Source organism: Notechis scutatus, chromosome Z (genome assembly GCF_049901735.1).
Source record: "Notechis scutatus isolate UNSWTSFEM ecotype Mainland chromosome Z, rNotScu1.2, whole genome shotgun sequence".
Taxonomy (NCBI): domain Eukaryota; kingdom Metazoa; phylum Chordata; class Lepidosauria; order Squamata; family Elapidae; genus Notechis; species Notechis scutatus.
In genome coordinates this window covers 125889112-125916509 of record NC_142025.1, presented here as the reverse complement: position 1 = coordinate 125916509, position 27398 = coordinate 125889112, and the positions used below count along the sequence as shown (strand labels likewise).

Sequence of the window (27398 nt, the reverse complement as noted above, 5' to 3'; positions counted from 1 at the left end):
CTTTCTACTATTGACTTCACCCCTTTCCTAAGAAGTCCGTAGGGGGCGTGCATAAGTGCACCAATATGCCTACCGTCCCTGTCCTATTTTCTTTTATTTTTCTTATATGTATCCATTTCATGTATTCATAACTATGTTTATTGTTATCTTGTAAGCAATTGACAAAAATAAATAAATAAAATAAATAAATAGTATACCATTTTCATTCTCCCCATCCAAAATATCTATTCTTATGCCAGATGAACTTTGCCGTTGTAAGTGAAGACCTTAAATCTCCTATTTTTCCACAGATTATCTTTCCCAAAGAAATGTGAGTATAGATATCCAGGTGTTTCCAAACCTTAACAATCAAATCATAGATTACAGACAGGTTAGATAGATGATACATAAATACGGTAGGTAGGTAGGTAGGTAGGTAGGTAGGTAGGTAGATAGATAGATAGATAGATAGATAGATAGATAGATAGATAGATAGATAGATGTGTGTGTGTGTGTGTGTGTGTGAGAGAGAGAGAGAGAGAGAGAGAGAATTTTTTGGTAAGTATATTATTGGATGGTAGCTACAGTTCATTAAAACCATGCATAACTAATCTACCCTGATAAGTAATTCATTTGCAAGTAACTAGTTATGTCAACTCTGCAGACCACTCATTAATGGAGCCAAACATTTATTATTTCAAAGTATTTTAATTATAAGCAGTAGCAGAACCATTTAACGATTCAATTAATTCTCTTGCTCTTGCAAGGACTTTTACAACAGTTAACCCGCAGAAGTGTTTCAATAAAAAGAAATACAATGATGCCAATAACATTTAAGAATAGTTGCAACATTTCAGTGAGGCAATGTGATGCAATCATCATAACTGCATAAATGAAGAGCTGAGATACCAAGAGTAAGATTTGGTCCAGAACCAATCCCAACATGAAGATCCTTTATCTGCTGTTCACATTCCTTTTCCTTACATTCCTGTCTAATCCAGGTAAGAAATCAAATTATTGATAATTTAGAAATAACTGATAACTCACTAGTTTCTAAGCAAGTATGATCATCACTAAAAGCAGGATATTTTTTTGAAAAAAAAATATTTTATATTTTACAATAATTCCATTTCATTTCAACTCTGTGTTGACTAGATATATATATCTTGTGCTTACAATTATATTTAATACTTTTCTTATCAATACAACAATAATCACATTTTCTTATAACTTTTATTAAATATATCTATTTTTAACAATCTTATCTTATTACTTTATATATTCATCTAATCCATTTCAATTTGTTTTATTTTCCAACCATTGATAAAATAAATCCCATACCATATAATATTCCATTTCTTCTTTTTCTTTGATTACCAGTGTTAACCTATTCATTTCTGCACATTCAAATATTTTCTCAATTACTTTTCCCTCTATCAGTATCTTATCGCTTTTCCAATTCTGAGCAAATACAATTCTCGCTGCTGTTAATACATGTATAATTAAATATGTTTTTTTCTTTACTGTAACCCTCAGGTATCATTCCTAATAAAAATATTTCAGTTTTCAAATCTATGTATTGTTTTATCATTTTTTTTCCAACCGTGTGTGTATTTTTGTCCAGTATCTTTTAGCTTCTATACAAGACCACCATATATGGCAATATGTTCCCGGTGTTTGGTGGCACTTCCAGTATTTGACTGATTTATCTTTGAACATCTTAGCTAATTTTGCTGGTGCAAAGTGCCATCTATAAAACATCTTGTACAAATTTTTCTTATATGCTGTCGATATTGTTAATTTATAATTCCTATCCCATAGCTTCTGCCATTTATCTAATTCTATAGCATATCCAAAAAAAATTGCCTATGCTATCATTGTTTCTTTAACTTGTTCTTATAACTTGTTCATATCTGAGGTTGTTGATATTTTTCCCAGCAATCTTAATTCCAACTTTTGATTCATCTAGCCCCACTTTTCTCATGATGTGTTCTGCATCATTAAATAGGCAGGGTGATAGTATACAGTCTTGCTGAACTCCTTTCCCAATGTTGAATCAATCAGTGGTTCCGTGTCCAGTTCTTATTATTGCTTCTTGACCCGCATATAGGTTTCTCAAGAGACAAATAAGATGGTCTGGTACTCTCATCTCTTTAAGGACTTGCCACAATTTGTTGTGATCCACACAATCAAAAGCTTTAGCATAGTCAATGAGGCAGAAGTAGATGTTTTTCTGGAACTCCTTAGCTTTTTCCATGATCCACCGTATATTGGTAATTTGATCTCTAGTTCCTCTGCCTCTTCAAAATCCTGCCTGTACTTCTTTGGTAGCTCTTGAACCACATACTGCTGGAGCCTAGCTTGTAGGATTTTGAACATAACTTTACTAGCATGTGAAATGAGTGCAATGGTGCAGTAGTTTGAACATTCTTTGGCATTGCCCTTCTTTGGAATTGGAATGTAAACTGACCTTTTCCAATCCTGTGGCCACTATTGAGTTTTCCAAATTTTCTGGAAATAGAGTGTAGCACTTTTACTGCATCATTTTTTAAGATTTTGAATACTTCAGCTGGAAAACTGTCACCTCCACTAATTCTGTTGTTGCTCAGATTTCCTAAGGCCCATTTGACTTCACATTCCAGGATATCTGGCTCGAGGTCAGTGACCACCCCATTGTGGTTATCAGGGATGTTAAGCTTGTTCTTGTATAGATTTTCTGTGTAATTTTGCCACCTCTTCTTAATCTCTTCTGACTCTGTTAGGTCCTTAGCATTTTGGTCCTTTATCATGCCCATTTTGCAAGAAACATTCCCATATTTCTAATTTTCTTGAAGAGATCTCTAGTCCTCCCTATTCTATTGTTTTCTTCTATTTCTTTGCACTGCTCATTTAAGAAGGTATTCTTACCTCTTCTAGCTATTCTCTGGAGTTCTGCATTCATTTGGGTGTATCTTTCTCTTTCTCCCTTGCCTTTCACTTCCCTTCTTTCCTAAGCTATTTGTAAAGCTTCGTCAGACAGCCATTTTGCTTTCTTGCATTTCTTTTTCTTTGGGATGGTTTTAGTTGCTACCTCTTGTATAATGTTGCAAACCTCCATCCATAGTTCTTCAGGCACTCTGTCTATCATATCGAATTCCTTAAATCTATTTGTCACCTCTACTTCATATTTATCAGGGATGTGATTTAGTTCATATCTGAGTGGCCTAATGCTTTCCCCTACTTTCTTCAATTTAAGACTAAATTTTGTGACGAGAGGCTCATGATCTGAGCCACAGTCAGTTCCTGGTCTTGTTTTTACTGACTGTATAGAGTTTCTCCATCTTTGGCTGTAGAGCACACAGTAAATCTGATTTCTGTGTTGACTGTCTGGTGATGTCCATGTGTAGAGTCGTCTCTTGGGTTGTTGGAAAAGACTATTTACTATGACCATTGTGTTCTCTTCACAAAATTCTACCAGCCTGTGCCTGTTTCATTTTGTACACCAAGGCCAAACTTGCCTGTTATTCAAGTTATCTTTTGACTTCCAACTTTAGCATTCTAATAACCCATGATGATAATGACAGCATTTTGGGTGTTAATTCTAGAAGGTGCTGTAGGGCTTCATAGAACTGGTCAATTTCGTCCTCTTCAGCACCAGTGGTTGGGGATAGACTTGGACTACTGTGATTTTGAATGGTTTGCCTTGGATTTGAACTGAGATCATTCTGTCATTCTGCAGATTGTACCCCAGTACTGCTTTTCCTACTCTTTTATTGACTATGAAGGCTACTCCATTTCTCCTGAGGGATTCTTGCCCGCAGTACTATACTGATGGTCATCTGAATTAAATTCACCCATTCCTGTCCATTTTAGTTCACTGATTCCTAAGATGTTGATGTTTAGTCTTGTCATCTCTTGTTTGACCACGTCCAGCTTGCCTTGATTCATGGATCTTACATTCCAGGTTCCTATAGAGTATAGATCTGTATAGCATCAGACTATAAAGGCAGATACATCCACAGCTAAGCATCCTTTCGGCTTTGACCCAGTCGCTTCATTCTTTCTGGTGCTACTAGTAGCCCTCTCCTCTTTGCCAGTAGCATATTGGACACCTTCTGACCTGAAGGGCTCATCTTCATATCTTTTTGCCTTTTGGTACTATCCATGGGGTTTTCATGGCAAAGATACTGGAGTGGATTGCCACTTCCTTCTCCAGTGGATCACATTTTGTCAAAGCTCTCTGCTATGACCTGTCCATCTTGGATGACCCTGCATGGCATAGCTCATAGCTTCATTGAGCTATGCAAGCACCTTCACCATGACAAGGCAATAATCCATGAAGGGTGTTACATCCCCTGTCTATTCTTTTCCTTTTCATAGGTAATGCCCAGCGCGTGTGTCGTGGTCTAGGAGGACGCTGCTATCGTATCTGTCCAGGAAACACCGAGGACATTCACAGAAAAGACTGTAGACATGGATGGACATGCTGTCGACCGTAAGTAAACACTTCTCTAATAAAGATGCCACAGATGTACATTGGGATACTCTTGTTTGCAGTCCAAAACATTCCAAGCCATTGACCTGAAGAGGAACAGGTGTTTCAAAGGCAGAAAGGAGGGCAGGAGAGATGTTCAGGTTTAGATAATAGAATTTACCTTAAACTAACTTTGATCAATCTATTATTTTATCTCATTTGTACAGCTGGAAAGGAAAATAATGTCATGTCCATCTACCACCCTGGATGTCTTCAAGATATGGCCAATGACCTGAGATTACCGCCTGCTATCGCTTTATCTTTCTTTACATGAATCAAATTTTTATGTATCAATATCAAAAACATTTATGCATTGAAGTAAAATTTGGCAGATATTCCTTCAAATAAAGCTAAACGAGCACTGCAGATATTATGAAACTTTTTAACAGGGAGCTGGGAGCAGTATATTCATTTGACTATGTGATTGTGCCTGTCAGTTTATGTGTCATATCTCTTTGCCTACATTTCAGTGTGGAGGGTGTTCCCTGCTCTTCAACCACACATTATGCTATAAAGTCACACAGTCTCGTTCTTCTTCATCTGCTTATTTATTAAAGCAGTTGTTTTGCCATTGAGATCTTCCAGCTGATGTGGTTGCTTGAGCAGAAGTAGAACAAAACAAAAGTTAAACATTAACTATTAACTAAGACCCCAGAATGGAAAATACAAGACCCAGTCAATGCTGATACGTAAGAATCTCTTAAGATTGTTTTATTTTCAAGCTAAATACCATATGAAAGTACTTAGAATAAGAATGTCCTTGTCTGTTGACTCAGTATCAGCATAGGCTGGGTCTTGTTAAAAGAATGGAAGATGTAGTAAGAAAAAAAATTGCATGAGAGAGATTTCTTCCTGAACCATTCTGTTTGATAAGTGGACAAACCACCAGATGTATTCTATTAATTTTATTCACCAGCATAAAACAAATAGAAAGTGTACAATAAAATAAAATTATCAGGCAATGGATCAGGTAAGATCTATAACAAACACACAGAAACAGAGGGAGAGGGAGAGAGGGAGAAAAAGGGAGAGAGAGAAAGAGAGAAAGAGAGGGAGGGAGGGGGGCAGAACCAACCAAATGCGGGATACTATTGTGGACACTATTATACTTATGCTCATAAAGGGATGTGATCTACTATAATGATATGCACAAGTGAAAATATAATTTCAAAACCAGCATGTACACAAAAGTGTAAGAAGCATAATAATCAGATATCAAGGCTGATATCTAAAAACCTATCTCTTATTTACAATATAATCCTTTTAGCAGTTCCAAGAAGGCTCCACACCCATTTGCAATATTCAGGTGACTCTGAGGATACAGAAAAACCTTCAAGTGGCATCAAACACTAATGCAAAGAATGCTGATGAGCAGATCACTGCAAATAATACAACTCCTTCATCCTCCACCCCTTGGTCAGAGCTGAAGAAGCTTCTTGGATGAGAAGTGAAATGTCTCCAAGGGAGGTGGGAGAGACAAAGCCCAGTTGCCTTCTGAAAAAGCACTTTTAGGACAGCTATGGCCTAGATGATTGAGAAGCTCCATGGACTTTAAGGACTTAATTTTTTTCTAGAGAAAATAGCAGAACTGAATAAATAGCAAAATAGCAAAAATATGTACTGATTATAGATCCAGATAAATTTAAAATAACACTTTAGAATTTGTTAGAAAGAACTATTTCCAAGGGAAAATGCTGGACTAGAAAATACTGGACACCTTCAAAAAAATTCTCTTTACTATAGTAATTCTCTTGCAGTTGAATAAAAGAGTCAGTGGGAAGAATATATGAATATATTTTATTTTAGTTTTAGAATAGAATAGAATAGAATAGAATAGAATAGAATAGAATAGAATAGAATAGAATAGAATAGAATAGAATAGAATAGAATAGAATAGAATAGAATAGAAGAGTTGGGAGGGACCTTGGAGGTCTTCTAGTCCAACCCCCTGCTTAGGTAGGAAACCTTACACCACTTCAGACTGCAGATGGCATATGCAATGCAGAAATTATTAAGTTTTCAGTAGGTTTATTTTGTATTCTTCTCATCCCTCATTCTTAGGATCCTTTCTCAGAGCAATTGTATGGCAGATAGGGAGAGCAGAAGAGGATTGACTAGTCTAATACACCTTCAAAAGTTTTCTCTTTACTATAACAATTCTCTTGAAGTTGAATAAAAGAGTCAGTGGGAAGAATATATGAATATATTTTATTTTATTTTAGTTTTAGAATAGAATAGAATAGAATAGAATAGAATAGAATAGAATAGAATAGAATAGAATAGAATAGAATAGAATAGAATAGAATTGGAAGGGACTTTGGAGGTCTTCTAGTCCAACCCCCTGCTTAGGCAGGAAACCCTGCACAAGTTCAGACCAGAAGTGGTATTCAGCAGGTTCTGACCAGTTCTGGAGAACCAGTACCAGAAATTTTGAGTAGTTCAGAGAACCGGCAAATACCACCTCTGACTGGAGATTTTACAGTATCCTTCCCCTGCCATGCCCACTAAGCCACGCCCACAGAACCAGTAGTAAAAAAATTTGAATCCCACCACTGCTTCAGACAAATGATTATCCAACATCTTTTTTAAAACTTCCAGTGTTTGAGCATTCACAACTTCTGAGGCAAGTTGTTCCACTGATTAATTGTTCTAACTGTCAGGAAGTTTCTCCTTAGTTTTAAGTTGCTTCTCTCCTTTATTAGTTTCCACCCTTTGCTTCTTGAATTGCCCTTGGGTGCTTTGGAGAATAGCTTGTCTCCCTCTTCTTTGTGGCACCCCTGAGATATTGGAACATTGCTATCATGTCAACCCTAGTTCTTCTTTTCATTAAACTAGACATACCCAGTTCCTGCAACTGTTCTTCATATGTTTTAGCCTCCAGTCCCCAAGGGTGGGATTCAAATTTCTTAACAACCAGTTCTGTGGATGTGGCTTAATTTGTGGGTGTGGCTTGCTGGCTGGGTGTGGCTTGATGGTCACATGACTGGTTGGGCATGGCTTGGTGGTCACGTGACTGGCTGGGTTTGACCAACTCAATGTCACTCATGTCAAGGGATGCCTTGCCTGGCCCCTCCCCTCCTAGCAATTCCTTGTCACACCCAGCCTCAACTTATCTATAGTTCTTTAACAATGTTGTTCACCTTTTTTGACTTTATCATCTGCATACTATAGATGTACTTTCATGGACCACTGAAAGTAGGAAATGGCTCACATGCTTTGCCCAAGAATGTGATAGGTAAAAGGCTTTTAAGGGGCTGCCAGAAAGAAGGGGAGGCAATGTATTTTCCAAAGAAACAGAAGGCAAAACAAGAAGAAATGGATGGAAACTGAACAAAGAGAGAAGCAGACTAAGGGGAAACTTCCTGACAGTGAGAACAATTAACCAGTGGAACTGGTTGTCTCCAGAAGTTCTGGGTGCTCCAACACTGGAGGTTTTTAAGAAAAGACTGGACAGCCACTTGTCTGAAATGGCAAAGGGTTTCCCCCAAGGTCCCTTCCAAGTGTTATTCTGACACCTTTCCCAGGACCTCTGTTGAGGTATTCCCTATTAGGAGAATGGGAATTAGGGAAACGTAGTGAGAGTGGTGTTGAATAACACACAACCAACACAAAGATACACTGAATAGTAAAATGTAGGTTTACTTCCAGTTAATGGGTAAACAAAGTCCAACAAACAGTCCAAATCATACATGGTTAAAGCAGGTAGTATTCAATACAATCAGTCCAGAGATAATCCAAAAACGAAGTCCAGTATCATAAACAAAGTTCAGTAAATGGAGTTTGCTAACAGTTTGCAAGATTCACAGCAATCCAAGCAAAACAACATTCAGGCAAAAGGCAAACAAGGAAATGCAAGAAGAGAACAAACCAGGTTTCTGGCTCCATTTTATGGCCATCGGAGGAACCTCAGCCAATCACAATTACAGCATTCTCTTAAAGATACAACAGTATTAAATAACTATCCCGGTTTACATATTGCCCACCCAACTGTTAGGTGACTATAATTCCTAACATTCTCCCCTTTGGGTAGGACAATATATAAAACCTTATAGTTTAAGTCCATATTCCTCACAGCAAGTCTTATGTTTTACAGTGCCTTGGGCTTTTGTAAAATGATCTGCAATGTTATTCTCTGACATGCAATACTCCAGTGTAATGATTTTACTTTGAACACATTGTCTCACATTCAGATATCATAGATCGGTGTGCTTTGATCTTGTCTTTACAGTGAGATTGGAAGCCATCTGAATTGCTGATTGGTTGTCTTCATATACAACAATAGGTTCCTTTACATGAATTCCCATATCTATCATTAGTTGCTTATAACATACTAAGTCCATACATAATAGAGACAAACATGAGAATTCAGCCTCCATTGTTGATAAGCTTAGATGTTTTTGTCGAATAGATCGCCATCCAATTAACACCTTTCCTAATAACACTACAGTACCTGAGGTTGATTTCTGTGTAGGTACAGCTGTAGCGAAACTTGCATCGGCATATGTAAAACTTAGTTCATCCTTAGGCTCCAAATATAATGCATAATGCATCATTTGTTTAAGATATCTCAATACATGCTTAGCAGCTTGCCAGTGTCTTTCAGTAGGCTCAGCGTTAAAACTGGCTAATTGGTTGGCACTATATGCTATGTCTGGCCTAGACCAATTACTAAGATAGGATAAGCTGCCAATCAATGATTGAGAAATGTCTTTATCAAAAACAGGAGTTTGCACATTACTGTGGCTAAACTCCTGGCTCATTGGCATCTTAGCTGGCTTACAAAGTTCCATTTTAAAGTTCTTCAGTAACTGGTTCATTTTATCTGCCTGTGAGATTTTGTAGCCTCCTCTAATTTTATCTATTTTTAAACCAAGATACTGTTTAATCTCACCTAAATGTTTTATTTTAAATTTCTTCTCTAATAGTGAAATAATCTCAGTAGCTTCTTTCTCAGTTTTAGTGATTAATGCTATGTCATCAGTGAACAATAGCAACAATGAAATTACACCATCACTTTCCTTTTTGAATAAACATGGATCAGCCATGCCAGCTACAAAAGCTATCTTCACTATGCACTGGTTCCATTCATAGCCTGATTGCTTCAAGCCATAAAGACTCTTTTTTAATCTCCAGCAATCAGTTTTGTTATCAGTTTTTATCCCCAAAGGCTTCTTTAAATATATAGTATGTTGCAACGGTGCATGCAGATATGCCATCTCCACATCTAAATGGTTTATTGTGTATTTATTTTTAGCTGCCCACACTAATGCTGCTCGTAATGCTGTAGCTTTCAGACTAGGTGCAAACATTTTGTCATAGTCATTGGCTGACTGATCAAACCCTTGTGCTACTAATCTAGCTTTATGGGTAACAGTCCCATCTACACCTGTCTTAATTTTATAAATCCACTCACACCCTATGGCATGCTAACCTGACATTTTCATATACTTCCAACCTTTGTAAAGATTTCAGTTCCTTATCCATTGCTTTCTGCCAAGCAGCCTGATCCTTAGCAGGATACAGTTTCAGCTCATTATAGTTAGTAGGAACTATATTTACTTGACATACTATACTAGCCTGATATCTATCTGGTGGTCATGTTACATGGGTTGAATGTCTAGGCAACTGGTAGACTCTCCTGTTCCATCTGCTCCTGTTCTTTGATCTCCTCCTGTGCCTGTTCTTCCTCTTTAATGGCTATTGATGGTTTAACTATCTCATCATTAGGGACTACTTGGGTGTCAATAACAACATCATTGTTAGATTCCTGTTCTAGTTTATGCCATCCAACGTGCTCAAGAAATTTAGCACTAGTGCTACAGTAAATATTAGCTGTGCCTGGATCCCAGAATCTAAACGATCTATGGTTGGCCTCATAACCTATTAAAAATATTTTCCTAGCTCAATGTTGCCCTTTCAGTCTTACTTGTGAGGGTATATGCACCCATGCTGGAGCTCCAAATGTGTGTAGATAACTTAAATCTGGTTTTCTGCCATGCCAACGAGTGAATGGCAATTCACCAGTTGTTGTATTCACCACATTGTTTAACACATGGTTGCTACACATTATGGCTTCACCCCACAATGTTTCAGGCAAATCTGAATCAGATAACATATTGCGACCCATGGCTTGTAATGTTTGCCATCTTCATTCTCTAAACGAATTATGTTGTGTCCTGTAAGGTGCAGAATGCTTATGCTCGATACTAGCCAATTTCAACATCATTTGAAATCTATTATTAATAAACTCAGTCCCGTTATCTGTAACTAAAGTAATTACCCTATGTCTCATTTTTCTCTCAGCAAATGTTAGCCAATTAAAGAAATGTTGGAACGTTTCTCTTTTGTTTTTCATTAGATAGCAGAAACCGTACCATGAGTAATGATCCATGAAACTCAAAATATTACAGGCACCTCCCAAACTAGGTTTCTTAGGACCAATTATGTCAGCAAAAACAACCTCTAGAGGTTCTTTGGTCTTAAACCCATTACGTCTGTTTGCTGGAGTAACCTTGCTTTTCTCCTGGTTACAGGCATTACAGTTTAAGTACTTGCTACAGGGTTTTAATTTTACTCCCTCTGACAATTCGACAGTTTGTTTCAGCATTTTGTGCCCCAGACGTCTATGCAGTAAATGTATACATTCGTCATGTGGCTTAACATTGTTATAAACTGAGTTAGCCATCTGCAACTGGTCATCATGTATAACATATAAATCATGCTTTAAAGTAGCAGTAACACTTTTACCCTCTTTCTCTATTATACAGTTATCTCCCCTAAAGGTTACTACAAAACCAATATTAACTAAAGCCCTTACTGATAACACATTAAATTTCAGTTTAGGTACATATAACATAGATAAATGCTCATTTACACATGAACAATATGCAGTACCTTCACTCGATGCTTTCATCTTCCATCCATTTGCCAATGATATATGTTGCTTACTCGTACACATCTTTACAAACCGCTCTATTTCTTGTAATGCACTGCGATGTTCCACGATCAACTACCCACAAATCATGGTTTACAGTTGAATTTCTAGACATAGCTAAATTAACATTCTTCTTAGCCTTCTGGTGATTACCAGTATTCTGTCATTTTCCCCTCTTACAGAATCTAGCTATATGTCCCCTAGCTCCACAAGAAAAACATTTCCTAACAGTATAGGCAGTTGAAAACAAACCCTCTTCTTGTGATTGTTTCTCTCTCAGTTGGTCTTTCCAGCCTTCTTCTTGCCTCTTCTAACAATCGTCCAGTTATGTCAGTCAATGTCAGTTCATTTCTGGTCAGGACTTACAGTGAAGACACATAATCATCAAAACTTTCATCCAATGAGGAAAGAATGATGTAAACTTGATGCAGCTCTGAAAAAATCAGTTCCTTTTCATGTAGCTCTTGAAAAGTTCTTTTCATGAAGTTCAAATGAGCTAACATATCTACACCTTTCGGAAGATGTGCTCTAAAAAGTTTACGTGTAATATGTATGTGTGTACCTACACTGTCATGAACATAAATCCTCTTCAAATTCTCCCAACACCTAGCAGCAGACTCTTCTCCATGAATATGGACTAGCTGCTGGTCACTCAGTGTTAGTCCAATTATATAAAGAGCTTGTTCATTGTTCTGTTTAAAGTCAGCTAACTTTTTGGCATCATCCTCATTATTTGGATCCCAAGCATTTACATCCAGTGGATCGTGAACTGCAGCCCATAACCCTTCCCTATGCAGAAGTAGACTGCACTTCATAGACCAGTAAACATAGTTTGTTCCATCCAACCGGGTTATCAGTGACAGATTTGTTGATGGGTCTTGTGCCATCTTTACCAGGACAGTAACCCACAATTAAACAGTAAACAGCTGTCTGTATACGGTACTGCGTATTCACACTAACTGTCAGTTATCTGAGTCTGGTATGAACTGGCCCATAACCAGTGTTGAGGTATTCCCCATTAGAAGAATGAGTGCACTCCGGGAAACGTAGTGAGAGTGGTGTTGAATAACACACAACCAACACAGAGATACACTGAATAGTAAAATGTAGGTTTACTTCCAGTTAATGGGTAAACAAAGTCCAACAAACAGTCCAAATCATACATGGTTAAAGCAGGTAGTATTCAATACAATCAGTCCAGAGATAATCCAAAAACGAAGTCCAGTATCATAAACAAAGTTCAGTAAATGGAGTTTGTTAACAGTTTGCAAGATTCACAGCAATCCAAACAGAACGACATTCAGGCAAAAGGCAAACAAGGAAATGCAAGAAGAGAACAAACCAGGTTTCTGGCTCCATCTTATGGCCGTCGGAGGAACCTCAGCCAATCACAATTACAGCATTCTCTTAAAGATACAACAGTATTAAATGACTATCCTGGTTTATATATTGTCAACCCAACTGTTAGGTGACTATCATTCTTAACAACCTCCACTCAGATCCAAAATGTGACTGTGATAGTTGATCAGAGCTCCTCTCTTTTTTATATGCAGCAGCTTTAGCGTTTAGGACAGAGGTCTCCAAACTTGGCAACTTTAAGACTTGTGGACTTCAACTCCCAGAATTGTGTGAGTTGAAGTCCACAAGTCTTAAAGTTGGCAAGTTTGGGGACCCCTGGTTTAGGATCAGAGCTAAGTTAGTTGCTTTTCTATTAATACATAATCCTTAAAAGGGCTCTCCTGCATGATCTAATTCAGAGGTCCCCAACCTTTCTGGCACCAGCGACTGGTTTCATGGAAGACAATTTTACCATGGGCCTCTGTGTGTGAGAGAGAGGGGGGGAATGGAGGGAAGGAGGGAGGGAGAGAGAGAAAAGGAGGGAGGGAGAAAAGTATACAGTTTGGGAAAGAAGCACAAACAGAAATGGTAAATTAAATAGTGGGTGGGCCACGCATGGAGTAAAATAAGTGTGGGATTGTTACTTAAAGACTGCCATCAGATGATTTTGCTCCAGTCCAGGGGAAAATCAGAATAAACACCCAGGGAAGACTTCACTAGAATGGGCTTTATTTTTGCTCCTGGGGAAAATCAGAATAAAGAACTGGAAAAGCCTTCACAGGAAGAGGCTTTTTTGTTCTGCTCTGGAAGAAAATTAGAAGACACAGAGAAATCTTCACTGGAAGAGGCTCTCTGCTTTTGCTCCAGGGGAACCCCCCCCCCCATATCAAAGACCTGGGGAAGCAGAAAGAGGGAATGACCACCACCTGCATTTGTCAATGGTTCAGCACAGTGATGCCCTTCCAGATTAGACCTGGGACTTTCTGCCTCTAGAAAGTGGAAACTAAGGTGGTGGGTAAGGGAGGTGGAGGATAAGGGACAACTCATCCTTCCAGCAAAACAAACCAAAGTTCCAGCACATTGAGGAAGTACTGAGAAAACTATTCAAAAGAGAGAAGGAGGGGGAGGGGGAGAGAGAGAAAAAGAGAGAGACCAATCCAACTCATCCAGCAGTCTTGGAAAAGGTGCAAATGAGAATGGTTCCATCAGACACAGTACTTAAGAGGGGATAGTTTCTTCCCTCCCCCATTCCAAGCCTTGTTGGAACAGGCTTGCAAAGCTGCATGAGAAAGAAAAGAGCATGAGCCTTGTTTCTGTGCCAGGAGGGGGAGAGGAGGAAAGTGAGGAAAAAGAGAAGGAAGAAGAAATAGCAGGCGGAAGAGACCTTAGGCGTATACACGTATACACACATACACAAACTTCTGTGTTGCTAGGCTGCTAAGAAAGTGCAAACTAACTCATTTTTTGCCATGCTTGTTTTTTTCAGCCTGAATCCTCTCATGGTGTTTTTCTCTCCATTGTCACGGTGCTAGGCTGCGGGGGAGAGAGACCTTAGGCGCACACATGCACACACACACACACACACACACTCACACACACATGCATGGGTTGGAGAAGTGAGCTGAGAGTCACGCAGAGGTCTGTCAGGCACAGAGGCAAGGGGATCAAAATGGAAGTCTCTGCCAATTTAAAAAAAAACATGGAGCTTCCCTTTTTGTCCACCTTCCCCTCCATTACCTTCATGCTTAATGCCAAAGGACAGTTCTGCTTCTGCCCCCTCTCCCCTGCAATACCAGAAGCCGCACGCCCCACCGTTTGCTTTCCGCTCCTCCCGCCAGAGCCATTGCGGCTTGTGATCTCCTATGGCTACTACTGCCCATCGCACACTGGCAGGCAGAAGCCCCCTGGGTCCCCAATGCCCTCTCCTTCCTACCTTTCTCCTCCTCCACGCACAGGTAATGATGTTGCTTTCCCATGCGGGGGTGGGACAGTCCCAGGGAAAGGCCAACAAGTGGGGCATGGAGGCACTGGCACCACTCGCAGCCAGTCTTAGATCCACGCTGCTGCCTCAGCCCTGCCCCCTGGGTGTGAGCTCAGGAGGCTCCAAGCGTGAGAGGGCTGGGCTGGCAATGCATCCTGGATGAAGGGCAGCACTCAGCAAGCAGTCCCAGGGATGCCAGGCCCTGTGCGTTCACCACCTCCTGTGCGTATGCCCAGGGGGTGGGGCCAAGGCGACGCTGCAGATCTAAGGTTGGGCCTGGGCAAGGAACTAGTGAGCAGCCTGGGCTGCAGGTATAACTCTTGGTGAACAGCCAAGGCAAGATAAGGATTGGCTGGGAGGGGCCAGGCGGGGTGAGCAGGGTAAGCCAGTGGCACAATTTGCTGGTTCTCTGAACTGCACAGAATCATAACAAGGGGTTCGCCAGAACTGGTAGAATCCAAACCCTGCCAGTCCCCTAATCATCTTTGTTGCTTTTCTCTGCACTCTTTCTAGAGTCTTGGCAAATTTTTTACATCGAGAGGAATGCTTCAGTGGTCTCAAGGAGAGTAGAGTCTCCTCGACTGACCTGAAGAAAACCCCTCCATCCGAACTAAAAAGATATATTGTTCTCACCACTGACATTTAGAGATAAGTGATAAAGTATGGCCCCACCAGATCCTTTAGAGCTGAAGCAGCAGGAAACATTCAATATAACCAACACTTCATCTGAGTGTTTAACTGAAAAAGAACTGATATTTTCAGAGCTGCATCAAGTTTACATCATTCTTTCCTCATTGGATGAAAGTTATGATGATTATGTATCTTCACTGGAAGTCCTGCCCAGAGATAAACTGACATTGACTGACATAACTGGAAGATTGCTAGAAGAAGCAAGAAGACGGCTGGATAGGGATCAACTGAGGAATGAACAACCACAAGAGGAGAATTTATCTTCAACTGCCTATACTGTTAGCAAATGTTTTTCTTGTGGGGCTAGGGGACATATAGCTAAATTCTGTAAGAAGGGAAAACAACAGAATACTGGTAATCACCAGAAGGCTAAGAAGAATGTTAGTTTAGCTATGTCTAGAAATTCAACTGTAAACCATGATTTGTGGGTTATTGATAGTGGACCATCACAATGCATTACTAAAGATAGAAACAGGTTTGTAAAGATGTCCACGAGTAAGCAACATGCATCATTGTCAAATGGATGGAAGATTAAAGCATCAGGTGAAGGTACTGCATATTGTTCTTGTATAAATGAACATTTAACTATGTTATATGTACCTAAACTGAAATTTAATTTATTATCAGTAAGGGCTTTAGTTAATCTTGGTTATGTAGTAACCTTTAGGGGAGATAACTGTATAATAGAGAAAGAGGATAAAAATGTTTCTGCTACTTTAAAAAATGATTTATATGTAATACATGATTACCAGTTGAAGATGACTATCTCAGTTTATAACAATGTTAAGCCACATGACGAATGTATACATTTACTACATAGACATCTAGGGCACATTAATTTCATAATGCTCAAACAACCTGTTGAATTGTCAGAGGGAGTAAAATTGAAACCCTGTAGCAAGTATTTAAACTGTAATGCTTGTAGCCAAGAGAAGAGTAAGGTTACTCCTGCAAACAAACTAAATGGGTTTAAGACCAAAGAATCTTTAGAGGTTGTTTTTGCTGACATAATTGGTCCTAAGAAACCAAGTTTAGGAGGTGCCTGTTATATTTTGAGTATTATGGACCATTACTCATGATACGGCTTCTGTTATCTTATGAAAAACAAAACAGAAACATTCCAACATTTCTTTAACTGGCTAAGGTTTGCTGAGAGAAAAATGAAAAGTAAAGTAATAACTTTAGTTACTGATAATGGGACTGAGTTTTACAAAAGATTCCAAAATACATTAAAATTGGCTGGTGTTGAGCATAAATGTTCTGCACCTTACAGACCACAACATAACTCATTTATAGAACGAAGAGAGCAAACATTACAAGCCATGGCTCACACTATGTTATCTGATTCAGTGTTACCTAAAACACTGTGGGGGTGAGGCCATAATGTGTAGTAACCATGTGTTAAACAATGTAGTTAATACAACAACTGGAGAATTGCCATTCACTCATTGGCATGGCAGAAAACCAAATTTAAGTTACCTACACACATTTGGAGCTCCAGCATGGGTGCATATTCCCTCACAAGTAAGACTAAAAGGGTAACATAGAGCTAAAAAATTATTTTTTGTAGGTTACGAAGCCAACCATAGATCGTTTACATTTTGTGATCAAGGCACAGCTCATGTTTATTGTAGTGCTAGTGCAAAATTTCTTGAGCACATTGGGAGGGATAAACTGGAACAGGAATCCAGCAATGATATTATTATTGACACCCAAATAGTCCCTAAAGATGAAATAAGTAAACCACAAATAGCCATTAAAGAGGAAGAACAGGAGGAAGTAGGAGAACAGGAACAGGAAGAAGTAGGAGAACAGGAGCAGGTGGCACAAGAAAGTCCACCAGTTAGCCCTGTATTACCAAGACGTTCAACCCGAGTAACACGACCACCTGATAGATATCAGGCTAGTGTTGTATGCCAAGTGAATGCAGTTCCAAGTAATTATAGTGAACTAAAACTGTATCCTGCTAAGGATCAGGCTGCTTGGCAGAAAGCAATGGATAAGGAACTGGAATCATTAAAAAGACTGGAGGTATATGAAAATGTTAAGTTACCACCAGGTAAACATGCCATAGGATGTAAATGGGTTAATAAGCTAAAGACGGGTGTAGATGGGACTGTTACCCATAAAGCCAGGTTAGTAACACAAGGGTTCAATCAGACAGCAAATGACTATGATGAGGTGTTTGCGCCTAGTCTGAAGGCTACTACATTAAGGGCAGCATTAGTGTGGGCAGCTAAAGAGAAATACATTGTAAATCATTTGGATGTAGAGACTGCATATCTGCATGCACCTTTGCAAGACACTATTTATTTAAAGAAACCTTTAGGTATCAAAAATGATAATACAACTGATTGCTGGAGATTGAAAAAGAGTCTTTATGGTTTGAAGCAATCAGGATATGAGTGGAATCAATGTATAGTTAAAGAATTAACTAAGATAGGTTTTGCAGCTGGTATGGCTGATCCATGTTTGTTTAAAAGAGAAAGTAATGGTGTAATTTCATTATTGCTATTATTTACTGATGACATAGCATTAATCACAAAAATTGAACAAGAAGCTGCTAAAATAATCTCACTGTTAGAAAAGAAATTTAAGATAAAACAATTAGGAGAAATCAAACAATATCTTGTATTAAAGATAGATAGAACTAGGGGAGGATATAAGATCTCACAGGCAGATAAAATTAACCAATTACTAAAAAGTTTTAAAATGGAACTTTGTAAACTGGCTAAGACACCAATTAACCAGGAGTTTAGCCATAGTGATATTCAAAGTCCTATTTTTGATAAGAACATTTATCAGTCCTTGATTGGTAGTTTATCTTATCTCAGTAATTGGTCAAGGCCAGATATCGCATACCGTGTTAATCAATTAGCGAGATTTAACACTGAGCCAACTGAAAGGCACTGGCAAGCTGCTAAACGTGTGTTAAGATACCTGAAACAAGCAATGCATTATTCATTGTATTTGGAGCCATAAGATGAACTGAGTTTAACTGCATATGCTGATGCAAGTTTTGCTACAGACATAAAGACACGAAAATCTACATCGGGAACTGTAGTATTATTGGGAAAGGCATTGATTGGATGAAGATCTATTTGGTAGAAACATCTAAGTTTGTCAACAATGCAGGCTGAATTCTCATGTTTGTCTTTATTATGTACAGATTTAGTTTTGTATAAGCAATTATTAATTGACATGGGAATTGATGTAACAGATTCTATTGTAGTTTATGAAGATAATCAATCAGCAATACAGATGGCTTTAAATATTGCTGTTAAAACAAGAACGAAACACAAAGATTTAAGATATTTAAATGTGAGACAATGTGTACAAAGTAAGATGATTATGCTGGAATACTGTATGTCAGAAAACAATATAGCAGATCATTTTACAAAGGCCCAAGGCTCTATAAAGCATAAGGCATGCTGTGAACATTATGGACTTAGAATGTAAGGTTGTATATATTGTCCTACCCAAAAGGGGAGAATGGTTTGGATTGTAAGGAAAAGGAAAGGAAAGGATTATAAGATCAACAGAGAAAAACGTTGTCTAACTTGCTGTAGCAACAATGTTAGGTCACCACAGAGCAGTTCTGTGAAATCCTCTAACACCAAAGTTGCAGGATCTCAAGAAAACAGATTGCAATAGCTATTTCTATCATTAATATTGCATTAAGATGAAACTGTTGACAGTCCTTGAGTAACATGGAATAACTGTTTGTGGAAAGAACAAAGCTGAAAAATGAAAGTGAAAATTCTTCCTAGCTACTCTCCTTTCTCCTTCCAGAGTAAAGGGGTTGTTCATCCGATCTAGATAACTCCTTCTTGCTTAAAAGTATGTGCTGAACAATTGGCCTCCATCTTCCCCCAAATTTTCAATAAATCAGTAGAGATGTGCTATTTTCTTTCTTGCTTCAAGCACTCTACTATCATCCCAGTGCCAAAGAAGCCCTCCATCAAGGAACTGAAAGACTACAGACCAGTTGCTCTAACATCTATAGTTATGAAAATCTTTAAAAGTCTTGTGCTGTCCCACCTGAAAACCATCATGGATCTGCTGTTAGATCCCATGCATTGCATACCGAACAAATAGATCGACAGATGATGCTGTTAACATGGCTCTGCATTACATCCTACAACACCTTGAATCTCCCAATACCTACGCAAGCGTCCTCTTTGTAGACTTCAGTTCAGCATACAATACCATCATTCCAGACACTCTCCTAAGTAAATTAAAACAACTAGTGGTACCTGAACACACTTGTAAGTGGATCATAAGCTTCCTAATAGACAGAAAGCAGCAGGTGAAGCTAGGCAGAATCACATCTGATACCTGTACAATCAGCACAGGAGCCCCCCAAGGCTGTGTGTTTCTCCATTTCTCTTCTTCCTATATACCAGTGACTGCATCTCAAATGATCATCTGTTAAAATACTGAAGTTTGCTGATGACACAACAGAAAGAAGAAGCAACCCTCTCATACTACCACCTCTTACAATCCTAGACAACACAGTATCAACACAACAAAGAATATTCTTTCTGCACCAACTCAGAAAGCTCAAACTGCCCAAAGAGCTGCTGATTCAATTCTACAAAGGAATTATTAAGTCTGTCATCTGCACCTCTGTAGCTATCAGGTTTGGCTCTTCAACCAAACAAGACAGACAGAGACTTCAGTGGATAATTAGAACTGCAGAAAAAACAATTGGTACCAACCTGCCTTCAATCAAGGACCTGTATACAGCACGAATCAAAAAGAGGACTGTGAAAATATCCCCTCATATCCTGGACATAAATTGTTTCAACTTCTACTCTCAAAACAATGATATAGGGCGCTGCACATCAGAACAACTGGACACAAGGACAGTTTTTCTCCGAATGCCATCACTCTGCTAAACAACTAATTCCCACAACACTGTCAACTTATTTACTAAGACTGTATTATGATTATTCCTCTACTACTAGATTATAATAACACTTCCTAGTACCTATCTCTTCCCACTTATGACTATAACCGTGTTGCTTGTATCCTTACAATTTATATTGCTTTATTTGTTTCCTAGTATGATTTGATTGCTTATTAGTAACCTTTGACTATCACTAAGTGTTGTATCTTATGATTCTTGTATTTTTTCCCTTTATGTACACTGAGAGCATATGTACCAAAGACAAATTCCTTGTGTGTCCAATCACACTTGGCCAATAAAGAATACTATTCTATTATCATTTGTCTTCTGCTTGTATGACTGTAACTTTGTTGCTTGTATCCTTATGATTTATATTGATTGTTTCCTAGTATGATTTGATTCCTTAGTTGTACCCCTATGACTTTCATTAAGTGTTGTACCTTATGACTCTTGACAAATGTATCTTTCTTTTTAGGTACACTGAGAGCATATGCACCAAAGACAAATTCCTTGTGTGTCCAATCCCACTTGGCCAATAAAGAATACTATTCTATTATCATTTGTCTTCTGCTTGTATGACTGTAACTTTGTTGCTTGTATCCTTATGATTTATATTGATTGTTTCCTAGTATGATTTGATTCCTTAGTTGTACCCTATGACTTTCATTAAGTGTTGTACCTTATGACTCTTGACAAATGTATCTTTTCTTTTAGGTACACTGAGAGCATATGCACCAAAGACAAATTCCTTGTGTATCCAATCACACTTGGCCAATAAAGAATTCTATCTTCTATCTATCTACTTGCTTTATGAAAAGAAAGTAATCATGAAGTAATATAAGTAAGGAATGATATGAAACTTTGCCTGCAGTCTTCCTGAAATAGTGCTGTTTTCTGCCTAAGGGGATCATTGCTAAAGAAATAAATGATTCAATTTTCCTTTCCTTGTATAATTTTCTTTCTGTTGTGGACAAATTCAGAAATATCCTGAATCCTAGCTTCTAATTTACAAAAGGAAAGGACTGTAAGAACAATAGAGAAAAAAGTTATATCACTTGCTGTAGCAAAAATGTTAAGTCCCCACAGAGCAGTTCTGTGAAATCCTCTAACACCAATGTTGCAGGATCTCAAGAATGCAGATTACAATAGCTATTTCTATTGTTTATATTGCATTAAGATGAAACCATTGACAGTCCTTGAGTAACATGGAATAACTATTTGTGGAAAGAACATAGAAGGAAGATGAATGTGAAAATTCTTCCTAGCTACTCTCCTTTCCCCTTCCATTGTAAAAGGGCTGTTCATCCTATCTCTTGTGGCATATTTACACTATAATTTTGGATGCAGGCAATACCATCGTACACTGGTCATCCTAACTGATTATGTTTCATCAAGTCAGTGTTGCTGCTTATCACCCACATAGATTTTCTCCATGATTTAATTTTTTGGTTCTACCAATGGTGCATCATCAGTAATGAAACTGAATCCATTTATGTGGTAGCTGGATGTCCTCTTCTTCTCTTTCCTTCTATCTTTCCCAGAATTACACCATTCTCCAAGGAGCTTTATGTAATGTGTCCAATAGGATAATTTGAGTCTGTGCTTGTTTGAATAAGTATTTTACAGTAGATATTACATACAAAGTTAAACAAATTTATAATTTCTCTAAAAAAATGATTTATATATTTTATAGTAATTGAAGTTAAGGGAACTCTACTACATTAAGATTTCATAGGACAGCTAAGACCTTTAAATAAAAAAAAAATTGAAATTCCTAGGAGTTATAATAATTAGGAGTGTAGCATTGATAAGATTTTGAAGTTAGTTGCCTACATTAACTGATGCTGATTTGGGACAATACCTATAGTATCTTAAGGAAACAAACTGAAATATGAAAAGAAATGACTATCATCACTACTATGACGGTAAAGATCAGGAAGAAGACCACCCCTGTGCCAACAACTTTAGCGATGACAGCCTCACTCCTGACACACAAAAAATTGAAGGGATGCTAACGGTAGAAAAACAGAGTCCCATTTCAAATATCAATATGCAAACCACACTACTAACTTTACAAGAATCGATGCTAAATCTCCAGGAAACAATGATGAAGAACCATACTGAAATGAAAGTGGATATAAATGAAGTCAAAGAGGAAATGGGAAAGCTAAAAAGTGAAATGAAACTAGACCTATCAAAACTAGATGAGAAAGTTGGCTTAATTCAGCAAGCCTTATAAAAGAATGAATATACAATAAAAGAAGTTGAAAAACAAATTGAACAAATGGAGAAAAGATTAGAAATGATCAACCAAAAAATGAAAATAATAAACAAAGAAATGGAAGATTCTCTGATCCATCTAGAGGTGGGCCGGGAAGTGTCAAACCTTAGATTCCAGAATGTTGTTGAAGCCATGGAAGAAAATTTGGAACTGGTGATGCCTGAAGTACTAGCAGAAACACTACAGCGAAATAAGAATGAAATAATAAACGAAATGTACGATGTTTATAGGGTGAGCACAAACTATGCCAGATGACATAAGCTTCCAAAAGAAGTCCATATAAGGTTTACAAGGAGAAAGGTCCGGGACATAATATACAGGATAACAAGAGATGAACCCATTGTTTACAAGGGGAAAGAGATCCAGACATTAAAACAGGTCCCAAGGAGGGTGAGGGAACAGAGACATGACTACAGATTTCTGGCCACTCAATTGACCAAGCGGGACATTATCTTCAGATGGCTGGTCCCAGAGGGAGGGAGGAGATCAGAGAATAGAAGAGACAGACCAACAACAACAGGAACAAGAGGACCTAAAGGCAATAAGTAGAACACAAAGAAAGATAAGGGTGAGTAGACAAAAAAGAGCCAGATACAATTAAGAGGACAGGAGAAGTGAAATTATTATCGATCAATATAATGGTTTAAATTCGGCAATAAAGAGAAAAAGAACATTTGCAAAATTAATTAAACAAAAAATAGACATAACATGTTTACAAGAGACACATATTCAAAAAGCAGATGAAAAATATCTAGAATGTCCTAAGGAACATTAGGAAAATTATATACCGCCTTAGCAGATGGAAAACAAAAAGGAATAGCTGTGTATATCAAAGAGGAAATAAAAACAAAATTAATCTTTACAGATCACAATGGAAGAATTTTGATGATGGAAGTGTTAATAGCCTTTAAACCAGTGCTATTAATAGTAGTTTATGCATCCAACGAAAACCAGCAAGAGTTTTATAAAACATTACACAATAAAATTATTGAATTACAACAAAAAATATGTATATCATAGGAGACTATAATGCAATAGCAGATTATAAAAAAAGATTATAGAGGTGAGAAGAAAAAAGGAAAGAAAAGAAGAGCACTACCAAAAGCATATCTTGATATGATACCCCACAAAATATCAGACTTAAAGAACAATTGACAATTGACTTTAACTAAACACAAACTCAATATAGTAGAACAGGAAGAAATGATGAAAAATCTAAAAGCAGCCAAACAAACCTATTTTGAGCAAGTAAATAAACTGGGAATATGGCTCTCATATAGACTCAAAAAAGAGAGAGAGAGAATAACAATACATCAATTACAAGATGAAAATGGAGAATTCCAACACACAATAGAAGGGGGAAAAAGGATTACATACCAATATTTTGAGAATTTGTATAAAAGTGAGGAGGTAGATGAAAAACAGATAAGAGAATACTTGAAAGAGGAAGGAAGTCCATTAATAGTAGAAGAATTGAGGGAAAATTTAACTAAAGCTATAACTATTACAGAACTGAGCCAGGCAATTAGAAATCAGAAAAATAACAAAACACCAGGACCAGACAGTCTCCCAAGGGAATTTTTCAAAATTATGGAAGAACAATTAGGACAATTGATGTTAAATCTATATAATGAAGTTTTGATAGAAGCCTAAATGCCAGAATCATGGAGGGAAATGTATATCTTGCTAATCCCAAAGGAGGACATGGATAATGGATTAATCCAAAACTATAGACCTATATCTTTATTGAATGCCAATTATAAAATTTTTGCAACCATAATAGCAAACAGATTGAAGAGATTACTGAACGAATATATCCATTTGGACCAAAATGGATTTTTGCCATTTAGACACATTAGGAATAACTTAAGGATAGTATTAGATATTCTGGAATATTACAAAGCCCACCCAGAGAAAGAAGTGGTCCTTGTTTTCTTGGATGCCAAGAAGGCATTCGATAATTTAAATTTGAAATTTATGATACAACAAATTTATAATATGAACTTAGGAACCAAATTCGAGAATATAATAAAAAATATATATTCCACCCAAAAGGCAAGTATTATGATAAATGGTGAAATTTTGAAATAAGGAAAGGAGTAAGACAAGGCTGTCCTCTGTCATCTCTGCTTTTTATTTTGTCACTGGAAACCTTACTAAGATGAATCAGACAAAACCCAGGAATAAAAGGAACTAGAGTCAAAAAGGAAGACCACAAACTGCAAGCTTTTGCAGAATATGTGATGTTCTTTATTGAGGATCCAATGGAGACAGGGGAGGAGTTAATTAGAGAATTGGAAAGATATGGGGAAGTAGTAGGTCTTAAAATAAATAGACAAAAAAACAAAACTTTTAACCAAAAATTTATTGGAATTACAAAAAATAGAATTAGAAAAGATAATGGGACTACAAATAACAAAGAAAATGAAATATTTAGATATATGGCTGACTGCTCCATGCATAACAATAAAGGAGAATAATTATAACAAACTTATACAACAAACAAAGATTTAGACCTATGGGCGAAATTACAATGATCACTGTTAGGAACAATAGCAGCCATTAAAATGTCCATTCTATCCAAATTCCTGTATTTATTTCAGACAATCCCCATTAAATTTAAAAAAATTCTTTAGCAAGGTTAATAAAATTACGGCGAAATTTATTTGGTTAGGCAAAAAACCTAGAATAAAGATGAAAGCGTTACAAAGTATTAAAAGCAGAGGTGGATTTGGACTTTCAAATTGGTATTTATACTACAATGCAACGGTGTTAATCTGAATTAAAGAATAGGTTAATCTAACTAATAAGCGAATATTAAGCTTAGAGGACCATGATCTGCAGAGAGGATGGCATGCCTTTTGTGGGAAACAGGAACTAAAAAACAACAATATTTCCATAGGCATTTGATTAGAGATTCTCTATTACAAAACTGGATCAAAATTAGAAAGAAACATTATATGAAAATTCCAATTTGGTTATCGATGATGGAAGCTATGATACACCCAGACAATTTAGACATATGTAAAATGACAAAATAAAAAGATGTTTTAAATGTACAAGGAAACATAAAATTGATCCAGGACCTCCAAAAACAAGGGATACACATTAACCGGTGGGCATATCTTCAGCTACAAAATAGGTATAAAAAATATAGAAGATTTTGGAATATATTTGGAATTACAACAACTGAATAAAATCCTAACAGGCCCAGATTAAAAAAAATTACAAGAATCTATAAATATCTATTAGATGTAGAATTGGAAGAAGAGGTGATTAAGGGATGTATGATAGCCTGGGCATACTATAAGCTTGATAGAGTAGGAGAGCATTTGGAACCTAAATTATAAATTAACAAAATCGGCCTCATATAAAGAAAACATTTATAAGATGTTTTATAGATGGTACCTGCCCCCTGTGAGATTGGCACAGATATATCCTAACATGAACCCAGCATATTGGAAGTGCAAGAAGAAAGAGGGTACTTTTTATCACATGTGGAGGTCTTGTTTTAGGAGCCCAGAAGTACTGGATTAAAATTTAAAAAATGGTTGCAAGAGATCCTCAAGGAACAAATAGATTTGGAACCAGAATTATTTTTGTTAGGGATATTTTAAAAAAATGTGGGAAAAGTATAAAATATATAATATTACACATCCTAATGGCTGCTAGAATTGCCTATGTTCAATGTTGGAAACATAATTGTATACCATCAGACAAATTGATTATTCAAAAAATAATGGCGTGTGCTGAGATGGATAAATTAACCCTGATGCTACGAGAGAAAGAGGAGTCTGAATATTATAGAATTTGGGGAAAATGGTATGATTGGATTGAATTAAGACAGGTGGATGATGGAAGAATTAATGATAAGAAATTTATAGATTAAAAGCTTATATTCACACAAATTGTATATATTTATAAATAAGCACAAAATATGAGATAGATGTCACACACTGTTAATGTCATAATATGTATATTTTTTGTTCGGTTTTTAAAGATACAAAAGATCAATAAAGTTTATTAAAAAAAGAAAAAAAAGCTGTCAATGCACTTCCTATTTGGCTTCATCCAAGTTCCATTTCCTGCAGCTGAATAAGTGGAGAGGAGCTACCAATGGTTGGTGCACTAGAGAGGGCACAGATTAGGCCCATTACAATGTATTTTATTTATTTCTTGATTTAATCTATTAAGGCAGAAAGGTGGTGATGAAAGAGTTTCTCTGGGTCCCTTTTCTTCCAAGCTGGGAAAAAGGAGCACAAGCAATTAAGATGTGATACAAGCTGCTGGAAAGAAGGTCACTCTTTATTCCAAAAACAAAGGAGGGTCCATTTTGGGGGCAAAAGGCAACTGACTGGTACATTGGTGAGATTTTTATATGACTTGATCCCTTTGTGCTATGTTTGTGAAGGAAATACAAATGTGATGTACGGTATTATGACTGGAGGAACTAGATGTGATGCTGTAAGGTTGTTTTGAGAACACTGAGATGCTAGGCAGATAACAGTTCACTCTCGGGGCATGATGGCCTTCGAACCAGACTGGAACTGACTTGGAGTCTGCTCTGTCTCTGAAGACAATCCCACACCCTAATTCCCAAGCAGTTACAGCAAAAGCAAAAGCATGTGGACAATGCCAAAAAGCCTCCCTCCCCCTCCCTCCAACCCAATGGCAGGGCATGATAGGGGAACTGACAGCTATCCTCCATGGGTATAAGAAATATTAGCATAGGTGTTAAATTCCCATGCCTTTTAATTTGGTTTGGCTCCG

The 27398-nt window shown here is 37.4% G+C and overlaps 1 long non-coding RNA gene across 1 annotated transcript; it reads left to right on the top strand.

Moving 5' to 3' along the window:
• Nucleotides 1-873: 873 nt before the first annotated feature.
• On the top strand, nt 874-4858 carry LOC148129240 (uncharacterized). The gene is made up of 3 exons (XR_015746021.1): nt 874-980; nt 4339-4453; nt 4660-4858. It is a non-coding gene; the product is annotated as an uncharacterized LOC148129240 (long non-coding RNA).
• The last annotated feature ends 22540 nt before the right edge of the window (nt 4859-27398 follow it).